The sequence below is a fragment of the Cryptomeria japonica genome, unplaced genomic scaffold (genome assembly GCF_030272615.1).
Source record: "Cryptomeria japonica unplaced genomic scaffold, Sugi_1.0 HiC_scaffold_34, whole genome shotgun sequence".
Taxonomy (NCBI): domain Eukaryota; kingdom Viridiplantae; phylum Streptophyta; class Pinopsida; order Cupressales; family Cupressaceae; genus Cryptomeria; species Cryptomeria japonica.
The window spans coordinates 497,071-511,386 of record NW_026728856.1 but is presented as its reverse complement, the minus strand read 5'-3'; the positions used below and the strand labels follow the sequence as shown (position 1 = coordinate 511,386).

General features: G+C 63.2%; 3 non-coding genes across 3 annotated transcripts; all 3 read right to left on the bottom strand.

Moving 5' to 3' along the window:
• Positions 1-661: 661 nt before the first annotated feature.
• LOC131862029 (5S ribosomal RNA) lies at positions 662-780 on the bottom strand. Its single transcript, XR_009361058.1, has one exon. It is a non-coding gene; the product is annotated as a 5S ribosomal RNA (ribosomal RNA).
• Positions 781-6,695: 5,915 nt separating this feature from the next.
• LOC131862028 (5S ribosomal RNA) lies at positions 6,696-6,814 on the bottom strand. Its single transcript, XR_009361057.1, has one exon. It is a non-coding gene; the product is annotated as a 5S ribosomal RNA (ribosomal RNA).
• Positions 6,815-12,730: 5,916 nt separating this feature from the next.
• On the bottom strand, positions 12,731-12,849 carry LOC131862027 (5S ribosomal RNA). Its single transcript, XR_009361056.1, has one exon. It is a non-coding gene; the product is annotated as a 5S ribosomal RNA (ribosomal RNA).
• Between the last annotated feature and the right edge of the window lie 1,467 nt (positions 12,850-14,316).

Genomic DNA, 14,316 nt, shown 5'->3' with positions numbered 1-14,316 from the left:
GGTTTGCCTCGGGTGCGCACCTTGCGTGCACCTTCGCCAGGGTGGGCGCCTTGGTGCGCACACCTTGGCTGGGCTGCGCACCCGGGCGCGCACACCTTGGCACCCGCGTTTCCTTCATTTTAAATTTTTTTTTTTTACAATCTCTCAAGTGGGAAATTCTATAATCTCAACTTTTTTTGCCTTTTCAGGAAACTTTTGAATGGAGCGCATCATTGGTGCGCTCCGAAGTGTGCTCCAAGGTGCGCACCTCTGGTGTGCTCCAAAGCTCTCTCCAGCTGCGTGCACCTGCCCCGGCCGCGCACCCGGCCCCGCCCAGCTTCGCTCACCTGTCCCGGGCGTCTGGTGCGGAACCTTAGAGTAAGAAACATCACCGTGCACCTTGGCCAACGTGCGCGACTCGACCGAGCGCGCACTGGCCGAGGTGCACACCGATTTCACCTGGGTGCGCGCGCAGCACCTCGGGCGCACCGGGGTGCGCGCACAACGCCCGGGTTGCACCGTGGCCTGTGTGCTCGGGGCGCCTCGGGTGCGCGCTCGGTGTCGCCCCCGCGCGCGCGGTAGTGCGGGCAGCGCACCCCGGCCCGGCCCGGCCCCGACGAGAACGCAAACGGGCAAAAGGTTTATTCAAATAGCATTGCGACGCCCGGCGAAAAACTAAGAAAGGGTGCAACACCGGGACTTCCCGGGAGGTCACCCATCCCAGTACTACTCCGGCCCAAGCGCGCTTAACTGCGGAGTTCTGATGGGATCCGGTGCACTAACGCTGGTATGATCGCACCCGTTATGAGCTTGTCGCAGTGTGTACTTAGCAAACCGCGACCCACGTGCGAATCCACCCCGGCCACCCACCCCCGTCGAGGTGCACACCCTCCCTCGCGAAGTGCGCCCCGTTCGCCAAGTGTGAGCCCTGCCCGGGTGCGCGCACCTTGCTAGGGCGTCGGGTGTGCACCCGGCCCGGCCTACGTGCGTGCACCTGGACGGGGCGTCGTGTGCGTGCAGTGTCCCGTCTGCAACGCGGTGCCCACACACCACCTCGGGCGCAACGACCTGCGCTCACATGTGGGCCGAGTGCACCTTGGTGCATGTTCGGGGCGCCTCGGGTGCACGCTCGATCTTGCCCCGGTGCACCAAGGCGCTCGGTTTGCCCCGGGTGCGCACTTGGTGCAAGGTGGGCACCCAAAATAGGGATCAAGCACCAAAACACAAGTTTCGGGATGCAAAATGGGACCCAAGGACCACAAATGCGTTCCAAGACCCATGATGGGTCCACGAGAACAAAAATGTGTTCCGAGACTTAATAAACAAATATTGGGTTTTAGGAGAAGAAACATGCTCTGATGCCCAAAACGAGAATCGACCCCGAAAAGGCCACAGGCCAAAAGTGGGATGCGAGACAAAAAAAAATGGGACCCGAGGACCAAAATTGGGTTCCCAGGTCGAAGACAGGGCAACCGGACAAGAAACGACCTCTAAGGCTCGAAATGAGTCCCGACGACTAAAACTTGACAAGAAGCACCCATCAGGCACCCAACTCGACACCCATGGGATGCCGACCCACCCGGGCTTCCACCTAGCACACCTTGGCACCCACCCACCCTCGCACCCAACCTCGCACCCAACTTAGCACCTTTGAACCCACATTGGCACTCACCCTGACCCTGGCACCTTGGAACCCACATTGGCACTCACCTTGACCCTGGCACCCACCTTTGCACTCACCTTGGGACCCACCCTGGCTCCCACCTCGGCACCCACCCAGACACCCACCTTGGTTCCTTGGCACCCACCTTGGATCCTTGGCACCCACCCCGACACCCACCTTGGCACGCAACTTGGCTACTTGCCACCCACCTTGGCTCCTTGACGCCCACCCCGACAACCACCCCGTGACCTACCCTGGCTAGGGTTGGTGCACACCCACCCTGGTGCCCACCTTGGCACCCACCCCATGACCCACCTTGGCACGCACCTTAGTACCCACCCCGTTACCCACCCTAGGACCCACCCCGTGACCCACCTTGGCCAGGGTGGGTGCCTTGGTGCGCACAACTTGCCTGGGCTGCACACCAGGGCGGGCTCAAGATGGCACCCGCGTTCCGTTTTTTTCACTATCTTTCAAAACGGAAATTTTAAAATCTCGTTTTTTTTTTTTTTTTGCCTTTTCTGGAAATTAGTGAAGGCAGCGCATCAAAGGTGCGCAATGCTGGTGCGAACCCGGGAGCGCTCCGATGTGTGCTCCAAGGTGCGGCGTGCACGAAGTCCGAGCCCGGCTTGCCCCGGGTGCGCACCTCGCGTGCACCTTCGCCGGGGTGAGCACCTTGGCTGGGTTGCGCGCCCTGGTGCGCACCAAGGAGCGCTCTGAAGTGTGCTCCAAGGTGCGGCGTGCACGAAGTCGGAGCTCGGTTTGCCCCGGGTGTGCACCTCGGGTGCGCACCTCGCGTGCACCTTCGCTGCGGTGGGCACCTTGGCTGGGTTGCGCGCCTTGGTGGGCACCATGCAGTGCACGAAGTCGGAGCCCGGTTTGCCCCGGGCGCGCACCTCCGCCAGGGTGGGCACCTTGGTGCGCACAACTTGTCTGGGCTGCGCACCAGGAAGGGCTCAAGATGGCACCCGCGTTCCGTTTTTTTCACTATCTTTCAGAACGGAAATTTTAAAATATCGTTTTTTTTTGCCTTTTCTGGAAATTAGTGAAGGCAGCGCATCAAAGGTGCGCAACGCTGGTGCGAACCTGGGAGCGCTCCGATGTGTGCTCCAAGGTGCGGCGTGCACGAAGTCGGAGCCCGGTTTGCCCCGGGTGCGCCCTGGTGGGCACCATGGTGCGCACCAAGGAGCGCTCCGAAGTGTGCTCCAAGGTGCGGCCTGCACGAAGTCGGAGCCCGGTTTGCCCCGGGCGTGCACCGCGGGTGGGCACCTTGGTGCGCATGCCTTGCCTGGGCTGCGCACCAGGGCGGGCTCAAGATGGCACCCGCGTTCCGTTTTTTTCACTATCTTTCAAAACGGAAATTTTAAAATCTCATTTTTTTTTGCCTTTTCTGGAAATTAGTGAAGGCAGCGCATCAAAGGTGCGCACCTCGCTGCCCACCACGGTGCGCAACGCCGGTGGGCACCCGGGAGTGCTTCGAAGTGTGCTCCAAGGTGCTGCGTGCACGTTGTCGGAGCCCGGTTTGCCCCGGGTGCGCACCTCGCGTGCACCTTCGTCGGGGTGGGCACCTTGGCTGGGTTTGCCCCGGCTGCGCTCCGAAGCGGGGTTATTGGAGCGCCGCCTCTTTTTTTGTCGGAGCGTTTGGTGGGGTTTCTCGCATTGGCTCTTCCCAGGCCCGGTTGCCACCCTGGCGCGCACGAAGTCGGAAGTAGGGTTAATTGCCCGGGTGCGCACCTTTGCCAGGGTGGGCACCTTACCTGGGCTGTGCACCCGGGCGGGCTCAAGATGGCACCCGCGTTCCGTTTTTTTCACTATCTTTCAAAACGGAAATTTTAAAATCTCCTCTTTTTTTTGCCTTTTCTGGAAATTAGTGAAGGCAGCGCATCAAAGGTGCGCACCTCGCTGCCCACCTTGGTGTGCTCTGAGGTGCGCACCCGGGAGCGCTACGAAGTGTGCTCCAAGGTGCGGCGTGCACGTTGTCGGAGCCCGGTTTGCCCCGGGTGCGCACCTCGCCTGCACCTTGGCCGGGGTGGGCACCCTGGCTGGGTTTGCCCAGGGTGCGCTCCGAAGCGGGGTTACTGGAGCGCCCCCTCTTTTTTTGTCAGAGCGTTTGGTGGGGTTTCTCGCATTGGCTCTTCCCAGGCCCGGTTGTTGGGTGCGCTCCCACCCTGGCGCGCGCGAAGTTGGAAGTTGGGTTAATTGCCCGGGCGCGCACCTTCGCCAGGGTGGGCACCTTGGTGCGCACACCTTGGCTGGGCTGCGCACCAGGGCGGGCTCAAGATGGCACCAGCATTCCCTTTTTCTCACTATCTTTCAAAACGGAAATTTTAAAATCTCGTTTTCTTTTGCCTTTTATGGAAATTAGTGAAGGCATCGCATCAAAGGTGCGCACCTCGCTGCCCACCTTGGTGTGCTCCGAGGTGCCCACCACGGTGCGCTCCGAGGTGCCCACCACGGTGCGCAACGCCGGTGCGAACCCGGGAGCGCCCCGATGTGTGCTCCAAGGTGCGGCGTGCACGAAGCCGGACCCCGGTTTGCCCCGGGTGCGCACCTCGCGTGCACCTTGGTGCGCACACCTTGGCTGGGTTGCGCGGCCTGGTGGGCACCATGGTGCGCACCAAGGAGCGCTCCGAAGTGTGCTCCAAGGTGCGGCGTGCACGAAGTCCTAGCCCGGTTTGCCCCGGGTGCGCACCTTCGCCGCGGTGGGCACCATGGCGTGCACGAAGTCGGAGCCCGGTTTGCCCCGGGTGCGCACCTCGCGTGCACCTTCGCCGGGGTGGGCACCTCGGCTGGGTTGCGCGCCCTGGTGCGCACCAAGGAGCGCTCCGAAGTGTGCTCCAAGGTGCGGCGTGCACGAAGTCGGAGCCCGGTTTGCCCCGGGTGCGCACCTTCGCCGCGGTGGGCACCCTGGTGCGCACCATGGCGTGCACGAAGTCGGAGCCCGGTTTGCCCCGGGTGCGCACCTCGCGTGCACCTTCGGCGGGGTTGCGCGCCCTGGTGCGCACCAAGGAGCGCTCCGAAGTGTGCTCCAAGGTGCGGCGTGCACGAAGTCGGAGCCCGGTTTGCCCCGGGTGCGCACCTCGCGTGCACCTTCGGCGGGGTTGCGCGCCCTGGTGGGCACCATGGTGCGCACCAAGGAGCGCTCCGAAGTGTGCTCCAAGGTGCGGCGTGCACGAAGTCGGAGCCCGGTTTGCCCCGGGTGCGCACCTCGCGTGCACCTTCGCCGCGGTGGGCACCATGGCGTGCACGAAGTCGGAGCCCGGTTTGCCCCGGGTGCGCACCTCGCGTGCACCTTCGCCGGGGTGGGCACCTCGGCTGGGTTGCGCGCCCTGGTGCGCACCAAGGAGCGCTCCGAAGTGTGCTCCAAGGTGCGGCGTGCACGAAGTCGGAGCCCGGTTTGCCCCGGGTGCGCACCTCGCGTGCACCTTCGCCGCGGTGGGCACCATGGCGTGCACGAAGTCGGAGCCCGGTTTGCCCCGGGTGCGCACCCCGCGTGCACCTTCGCCGGGGTGGGCACCTCGGCTGGGTTGCGCGCCCTGGTGCGCACCAAGGAGCGCTCCGAAGTGTGCTCCAAGGTGCGGCGTGCACGAAGTCGGAGCCCGGTTTGCCCCGGGTGCGCACCTCGCGTGCACCTTCGCCGCGGTGGGCACCTTGGCTGGGTTGGGCACCATTGAGCGCTCCGAAGTGTGCTCCAAGGTGCGCACCATGGCCCTCCAAGGTGCGCAGCATGGCGTGCACGAAGTCGGAGCCCGGTTTGCCCCGGGTGCGCACCTCGCGTGCACCTTCGCCAGGGTGGGCACCTCGGTGCGCACACCTTCTCAATGTTTTCTTGCCTTTTCTGGAAATTGGTGAAGGCAGCGCATCAAAGGTGCGCACCTCGGTGTGCTCCGAGGTGCGAACCCGAGAGCGCTCCGAGGTGCCCACGAAGTCGAAAGTCGGGTTAATTGCATTGTTTTCCCCGGGTGCGCTCCGAGGTGCGCAACATCGGTGCGCACCAAGGAGGGCTCCGAAGTGTGCTCCAAGGTGCGCACGATTCGGAGCTCGGTTTGCCCGGGGTGCGCACACCTTGGCTGGGTTGCGCACCCTTTGTGCGCTCCAAGGTGCGCACGAAGTCGGAGCTCGGTTTGCCCCGGGTGCGCACCTTCGCCAGGGTGCGCACCTTGATGCGCACGCCTTGGCTGGGCTGCGCACCTTGGTGGGCGCCATGGTGCGCACCTTTCGTGCGCTCCAAGGTGCGCACGAAGTCGGAGCTCGGTTTGCCCCGGGTGCGCACCTTGGTGGGCGCCATGGTGCACTCCGAGGTGCCCAAGATTGGTGCGCACCAAGGAGCGCTCCGAAGTGCGCTCCAAGGTGCGCAGGTGCGCGCGAAGTCGAAAGTTGGGTTAATTGTCCGGTTTGCCTCGGGTGCGCACCTTGCGTGCACCTTCGCCAGGGTGGGCGCCTTGGTGCGCACACCTTGGCTGGGCTGCGCACCCGGGCGCGCACACCTTGGCACCCGCGTTTCCTTCATTTTAAATTTTTTTTTTTTACAATCTCTCAAGTGGGAAATTCTATAATCTCAACTTTTTTTGCCTTTTCAGGAAACTTTTGAATGGAGCGCATCATTGGTGCGCTCCGAAGTGTGCTCCAAGGTGCGCACCTCTGGTGTGCTCCAAAGCTCTCTCCAGCTGCGTGCACCTGCCCCGGCCGCGCACCCGGCCCCGCCCAGCTTCGCTCACCTGTCCCGGGCGTCTGGTGCGGAACCTTAGAGTAAGAAACATCACCGTGCACCTTGGCCAACGTGCGCGACTCGACCGAGCGCGCACTGGCCGAGGTGCACACCGATTTCACCTGGGTGCGCGCGCAGCACCTCGGGCGCACCGGGGTGCGCGCACAACGCCCGGGTTGCACCGTGGCCTGTGTGCTCGGGGCGCCTCGGGTGCGCGCTCGGTGTCGCCCCCGCGCGCGCGGTAGTGCGGGCAGCGCACCCCGGCCCGGCCCGGCCCCGACGAGAACGCAAACGGGCAAAAGGTTTATTCAAATAGCATTGCGACGCCCGGCGAAAAACTAAAAAAGGGTGCAACACCGGGACTTCCCGGGAGGTCACCCATCCCAGTACTACTCCGGCCCAAGCGCGCTTAACTGCGGAGTTCTGATGGGATCCGGTGCACTAACGCTGGTATGATCGCACCCGTTATGAGCTTGTCGCAGTGTGTACTTAGCAAACCGCGACCCACGTGCGAATCCACCCCGGCCACCCACCCCCGTCGAGGTGCACACCCTCCCTCGCGAAGTGCGCCCCGTTCGCCAAGTGTGAGCCCTGCCCGGGTGCGCGCACCTTGCTAGGGCGTCGGGTGTGCACCCGGCCCGGCCTACGTGCGTGCACCTGGACGGGGCGTCGTGTGCGTGCAGTGTCCCGTCTGCAACGCGGTGCCCACACACCACCTCGGGCGCAACGACCTGCGCTCACATGTGGGCCGAGTGCACCTTGGTGCATGTTCGGGGCGCCTCGGGTGCACGCTCGATCTTGCCCCGGTGCACCAAGGCGCTCGGTTTGCCCCGGGTGCGCACTTGGTGCAAGGTGGGCACCCAAAATAGGGATCAAGCACCAAAACACAAGTTTCGGGATGCAAAATGGGACCCAAGGACCACAAATGCGTTCCAAGACCCATGATGGGTCCACGAGAACAAAAATGTGTTCCGAGACTTAATAAACAAATATTGGGTTTTAGGAGAAGAAACATGCTCTGATGCCCAAAACGAGAATCGACCCCGAAAAGGCCACAGGCCAAAAGTGGGATGCGAGACAAAAAAAAATGGGACCCGAGGACCAAAATTGGGTTCCCAGGTCGAAGACAGGGCAACCGGACAAGAAACGACCTCTAAGGCTCGAAATGAGTCCCGACGACTAAAACTTGACAAGAAGCACCCATCAGGCACCCAACTCGACACCCATGGGATGCCGACCCACCCGGGCTTCCACCTAGCACACCTTGGCACCCACCCACCCTCGCACCCAACCTCGCACCCAACTTAGCACCTTTGAACCCACATTGGCACTCACCCTGACCCTGGCACCTTGGAACCCACATTGGCACTCACCTTGACCCTGGCACCCACCTTTGCACTCACCTTGGGACCCACCCTGGCTCCCACCTCGGCACCCACCCAGACACCCACCTTGGTTCCTTGGCACCCACCTTGGATCCTTGGCACCCACCCCGACACCCACCTTGGCACGCAACTTGGCTACTTGCCACCCACCTTGGCTCCTTGACGCCCACCCCGACAACCACCCCGTGACCTACCCTGGCTAGGGTTGGTGCACACCCACCCTGGTGCCCACCTTGGCACCCACCCCATGACCCACCTTGGCACGCACCTTAGTACCCACCCCGTTACCCACCCTAGGACCCACCCCGTGACCCACCTTGGCCAGGGTGGGTGCCTTGGTGCGCACAACTTGCCTGGGCTGCACACCAGGGCGGGCTCAAGATGGCACCCGCGTTCCGTTTTTTTCACTATCTTTCAAAACGGAAATTTTAAAATCTCGTTTTTTTTTTTTTTTTGCCTTTTCTGGAAATTAGTGAAGGCAGCGCATCAAAGGTGCGCAATGCTGGTGCGAACCCGGGAGCGCTCCGATGTGTGCTCCAAGGTGCGGCGTGCACGAAGTCCGAGCCCGGCTTGCCCCGGGTGCGCACCTCGCGTGCACCTTCGCCGGGGTGAGCACCTTGGCTGGGTTGCGCGCCCTGGTGCGCACCAAGGAGCGCTCTGAAGTGTGCTCCAAGGTGCGGCGTGCACGAAGTCGGAGCTCGGTTTGCCCCGGGTGTGCACCTCGGGTGCGCACCTCGCGTGCACCTTCGCTGCGGTGGGCACCTTGGCTGGGTTGCGCGCCTTGGTGGGCACCATGCAGTGCACGAAGTCGGAGCCCGGTTTGCCCCGGGCGCGCACCTCCGCCAGGGTGGGCACCTTGGTGCGCACAACTTGCCTGGGCTGCGCACCAGGAAGGGCTCAAGATGGCACCCGCGTTCCGTTTTTTTCACTATCTTTCAGAACGGAAATTTTAAAATATCGTTTTTTTTTGCCTTTTCTGGAAATTAGTGAAGGCAGCGCATCAAAGGTGCGCAACGCTGGTGCGAACCTGGGAGCGCTCCGATGTGTGCTCCAAGGTGCGGCGTGCACGAAGTCGGAGCCCGGTTTGCCCCGGGTGCGCCCTGGTGGGCACCATGGTGCGCACCAAGGAGCGCTCCGAAGTGTGCTCCAAGGTGCGGCCTGCACGAAGTCGGAGCCCGGTTTGCCCCGGGCGTGCACCGCGGGTGGGCACCTTGGTGCGCATGCCTTGCCTGGGCTGCGCACCAGGGCGGGCTCAAGATGGCACCCGCGTTCCGTTTTTTTCACTATCTTTCAAAACGGAAATTTTAAAATCTCATTTTTTTTTGCCTTTTCTGGAAATTAGTGAAGGCAGCGCATCAAAGGTGCGCACCTCGCTGCCCACCACGGTGCGCAACGCCGGTGGGCACCCGGGAGTGCTTCGAAGTGTGCTCCAAGGTGCTGCGTGCACGTTGTCGGAGCCCGGTTTGCCCCGGGTGCGCACCTCGCGTGCACCTTCGTCGGGGTGGGCACCTTGGCTGGGTTTGCCCCGGCTGCGCTCCGAAGCGGGGTTATTGGAGCGCCGCCTCTTTTTTTGTCGGAGCGTTTGGTGGGGTTTCTCGCATTGGCTCTTCCCAGGCCCGGTTGCCACCCTGGCGCGCACGAAGTCGGAAGTAGGGTTAATTGCCCGGGTGCGCACCTTTGCCAGGGTGGGCACCTTACCTGGGCTGTGCACCAGGGCGGGCTCAAGATGGCACCCGCGTTCCGTTTTTTTCACTATCTTTCAAAACGGAAATTTTAAAATCTCCTCTTTTTTTTGCCTTTTCTGGAAATTAGTGAAGGCAGCGCATCAAAGGTGCGCACCTCGCTGCCCACCTTGGTGTGCTCTGAGGTGCGCACCCGGGAGCGCTACGAAGTGTGCTCCAAGGTGCGGCGTGCACGTTGTCGGAGCCCGGTTTGCCCCGGGTGCGCACCTCGCCTGCACCTTGGCCGGGGTGGGCACCCTGGCTGGGTTTGCCCAGGGTGCGCTCCGAAGCGGGGTTACTGGAGCGCCCCCTCTTTTTTTGTCAGAGCGTTTGGTGGGGTTTCTCGCATTGGCTCTTCCCAGGCCCGGTTGTTGGGTGCGCTCCCACCCTGGCGCGCGCGAAGTTGGAAGTTGGGTTAATTGCCCGGGCGCGCACCTTCGCCAGGGTGGGCACCTTGGTGCGCACACCTTGGCTGGGCTGCGCACCAGGGCGGGCTCAAGATGGCACCAGCATTCCCTTTTTCTCACTATCTTTCAAAACGGAAATTTTAAAATCTCGTTTTTTTTTGCCTTTTATGGAAATTAGTGAAGGCATCGCATCAAAGGTGCGCACCTCGCTGCCCACCTTGGTGTGCTCCGAGGTGCCCACCACGGTGCGCTCCGAGGTGCCCACCACGGTGCGCAACGCCGGTGCGAACCCGGGAGCGCCCCGATGTGTGCTCCAAGGTGCGGCGTGCACGAAGCCGGACCCCGGTTTGCCCCGGGTGCGCACCTCGCGTGCACCTTGGTGCGCACACCTTGGCTGGGTTGCGCGGCCTGGTGGGCACCATGGTGCGCACCAAGGAGCGCTCCGAAGTGTGCTCCAAGGTGCGGCGTGCACGAAGTCCTAGCCCGGTTTGCCCCGGGTGCGCACCTTCGCCGCGGTGGGCACCATGGCGTGCACGAAGTCGGAGCCCGGTTTGCCCCGGGTGCGCACCTCGCGTGCACCTTCGCCGGGGTGGGCACCTCGGCTGGGTTGCGCGCCCTGGTGCGCACCAAGGAGCGCTCCGAAGTGTGCTCCAAGGTGCGGCGTGCACGAAGTCGGAGCCCGGTTTGCCCCGGGTGCGCACCTTCGCCGCGGTGGGCACCCTGGTGCGCACCATGGCGTGCACGAAGTCGGAGCCCGGTTTGCCCCGGGTGCGCACCTCGCGTGCACCTTCGGCGGGGTTGCGCGCCCTGGTGCGCACCAAGGAGCGCTCCGAAGTGTGCTCCAAGGTGCGGCGTGCACGAAGTCGGAGCCCGGTTTGCCCCGGGTGCGCACCTCGCGTGCACCTTCGGCGGGGTTGCGCGCCCTGGTGGGCACCATGGTGCGCACCAAGGAGCGCTCCGAAGTGTGCTCCAAGGTGCGGCGTGCACGAAGTCGGAGCCCGGTTTGCCCCGGGTGCGCACCTCGCGTGCACCTTCGCCGCGGTGGGCACCATGGCGTGCACGAAGTCGGAGCCCGGTTTGCCCCGGGTGCGCACCTCGCGTGCACCTTCGCCGGGGTGGGCACCTCTGCTGGGTTGCGCGCCCTGGTGCGCACCAAGGAGCGCTCCGAAGTGTGCTCCAAGGTGCGGCGTGCACGAAGTCGGAGCCCGGTTTGCCCCGGGTGCGCACCTCGCGTGCACCTTCGCCGCGGTGGGCACCATGGCGTGCACGAAGTCGGAGCCCGGTTTGCCCCGGGTGCGCACCCCGCGTGCACCTTCGCCGGGGTGGGCACCTCGGCTGGGTTGCGCGCCCTGGTGCGCACCAAGGAGCGCTCCGAAGTGTGCTCCAAGGTGCGGCGTGCACGAAGTCGGAGCCCGGTTTGCCCCGGGTGCGCACCTCGCGTGCACCTTCGCCGCGGTGGGCACCTTGGCTGGGTTGGGCACCATTGAGCGCTCCGAAGTGTGCTCCAAGGTGCGCACCATGGCCCTCCAAGGTGCGCAGCATGGCGTGCACGAAGTCGGAGCCCGGTTTGCCCCGGGTGCGCACCTCGCGTGCACCTTCGCCAGGGTGGGCACCTCGGTGCGCACACCTTCTCAATGTTTTCTTGCCTTTTCTGGAAATTGGTGAAGGCAGCGCATCAAAGGTGCGCACCTCGGTGTGCTCCGAGGTGCGAACCCGAGAGCGCTCCGAGGTGCCCACGAAGTCGAAAGTCGGGTTAATTGCATTGTTTTCCCCGGGTGCGCTCCGAGGTGCGCAACATCGGTGCGCACCAAGGAGGGCTCCGAAGTGTGCTCCAAGGTGCGCACGATTCGGAGCTCGGTTTGCCCGGGGTGCGCACACCTTGGCTGGGTTGCGCACCCTTTGTGCGCTCCAAGGTGCGCACGAAGTCGGAGCTCGGTTTGCCCCGGGTGCGCACCTTCGCCAGGGTGCGCACCTTGATGCGCACGCCTTGGCTGGGCTGCGCACCTTGGTGGGCGCCATGGTGCGCACCTTTCGTGCGCTCCAAGGTGCGCACGAAGTCGGAGCTCGGTTTGCCCCGGGTGCGCACCTTGGTGGGCGCCATGGTGCACTCCGAGGTGCCCAAGATTGGTGCGCACCAAGGAGCGCTCCGAAGTGCGCTCCAAGGTGCGCAGGTGCGCGCGAAGTCGAAAGTTGGGTTAATTGTCCGGTTTGCCTCGGGTGCGCACCTTGCGTGCACCTTCGCCAGGGTGGGCGCCTTGGTGCGCACACCTTGGCTGGGCTGCGCACCCGGGCGCGCACACCTTGGCACCCGCGTTTCCTTCATTTTAAATTTTTTTTTTTTACAATCTCTCAAGTGGGAAATTCTATAATCTCAACTTTTTTTGCCTTTTCAGGAAACTTTTGAATGGAGCGCATCATTGGTGCGCTCCGAAGTGTGCTCCAAGGTGCGCACCTCTGGTGTGCTCCAAAGCTCTCTCCAGCTGCGTGCACCTGCCCCGGCCGCGCACCCGGCCCCGCCCAGCTTCGCTCACCTGTCCCGGGCGTCTGGTGCGGAACCTTAGAGTAAGAAACATCACCGTGCACCTTGGCCAACGTGCGCGACTCGACCGAGCGCGCACTGGCCGAGGTGCACACCGATTTCACCTGGGTGCGCGCGCAGCACCTCGGGCGCACCGGGGTGCGCGCACAACGCCCGGGTTGCACCGTGGCCTGTGTGCTCGGGGCGCCTCGGGTGCGCGCTCGGTGTCGCCCCCCGCGCGCGCGGTAGTGCGGGCAGCGCACCCCGGCCCGGCCCGGCCCCGACGAGAACGCAAACGGGCAAAAGGTTTATTCAAATAGCATTGCGACGCCCGGCGAAAAACTAAAAAAGGGTGCAACACCGGGACTTCCCGGGAGGTCACCCATCCCAGTACTACTCCGGCCCAAGCGCGCTTAACTGCGGAGTTCTGATGGGATCCGGTGCACTAACGCTGGTATGATCGCACCCGTTATGAGCTTGTCGCAGTGTGTACTTAGCAAACCGCGACCCACGTGCGAATCCACCCCGGCCACCCACCCCCGTCGAGGTGCACACCCTCCCTCGCGAAGTGCGCCCCGTTCGCCAAGTGTGAGCCCTGCCCGGGTGCGCGCACCTTGCTAGGGCGTCGGGTGTGCACCCGGCCCGGCCTACGTGCGTGCACCTGGACGGGGCGTCGTGTGCGTGCAGTGTCCCGTCTGCAACGCGGTGCCCACACACCACCTCGGGCGCAACGACCTGCGCTCACATGTGGGCCGAGTGCACCTTGGTGCATGTTCGGGGCGCCTCGGGTGCACGCTCGATCTTGCCCCGGTGCACCAAGGCGCTCGGTTTGCCCCGGGTGCGCACTTGGTGCAAGGTGGGCACCCAAAATAGGGATCAAGCACCAAAACACAAGTTTCGGGATGCAAAATGGGACCCAAGGACCACAAATGCGTTCCAAGACCCATGATGGGTCCACGAGAACAAAAATGTGTTCCGAGACTTAATAAACAAATATTGGGTTTTAGGAGAAGAAACATGCTCTGATGCCCAAAACGAGAATCGACCCCGAAAAGGCCACAGGCCAAAAGTGGGATGCGAGACAAAAAAAAATGGGACCCGAGGACCAAAATTGGGTTCCCAGGTCGAAGACAGGGCAACCGGACAAGAAACGACCTCTAAGGCTCGAAATGAGTCCCGACGACTAAAACTTGACAAGAAGCACCCATCAGGCACCCAACTCGACACCCATGGGATGCCGACCCACCCGGGCTTCCACCTAGCACACCTTGGCACCCACCCACCCTCGCACCCAACCTCGCACCCAACTTAGCACCTTTGAACCCACATTGGCACTCACCCTGACCCTGGCACCTTGGAACCCACATTGGCACTCACCTTGACCCTGGCACCCACCTTTGCACTCACCTTGGGACCCACCCTGGCTCCCACCTCGGCACCCACCCAGACACCCACCTTGGTTCCTTGGCACCCACCTTGGATCCTTGGCACCCACCCCGACACCCACCTTGGCACGCAACTTGGCTACTTGCCACCCACCTTGGCTCCTTGACGCCCACCCCGACAACCACCCCGTGACCTACCCTGGCTAGGGTTGGTGCACACCCACCCTGGTGCCCACCTTGGCACCCACCCCATGACCCACCTTGGCACGCACCTTAGTACCCACCCCGTTACCCACCCTAGGACCCACCCCGTGACCCACCTTGGCCAGGGTGGGTGCCTTGGTGCGCACAACTTGCCTGGGCTGCACACCAGGGCGGGCTCAAGATGGCACCCGCGTTCCGTTTTTTTCACTATCTTTCAAAACGGAAATTTTAAAATCTCGTTTTTTTTTTTTTTTTTGCCTTTTCTGGAAATTAGTGAAGGCAGCGCATCAAAGGTGCGCAATGCTGGTGCGAACCCGGGAGCGCTCCGATGTGTGCTCCAAGGTGC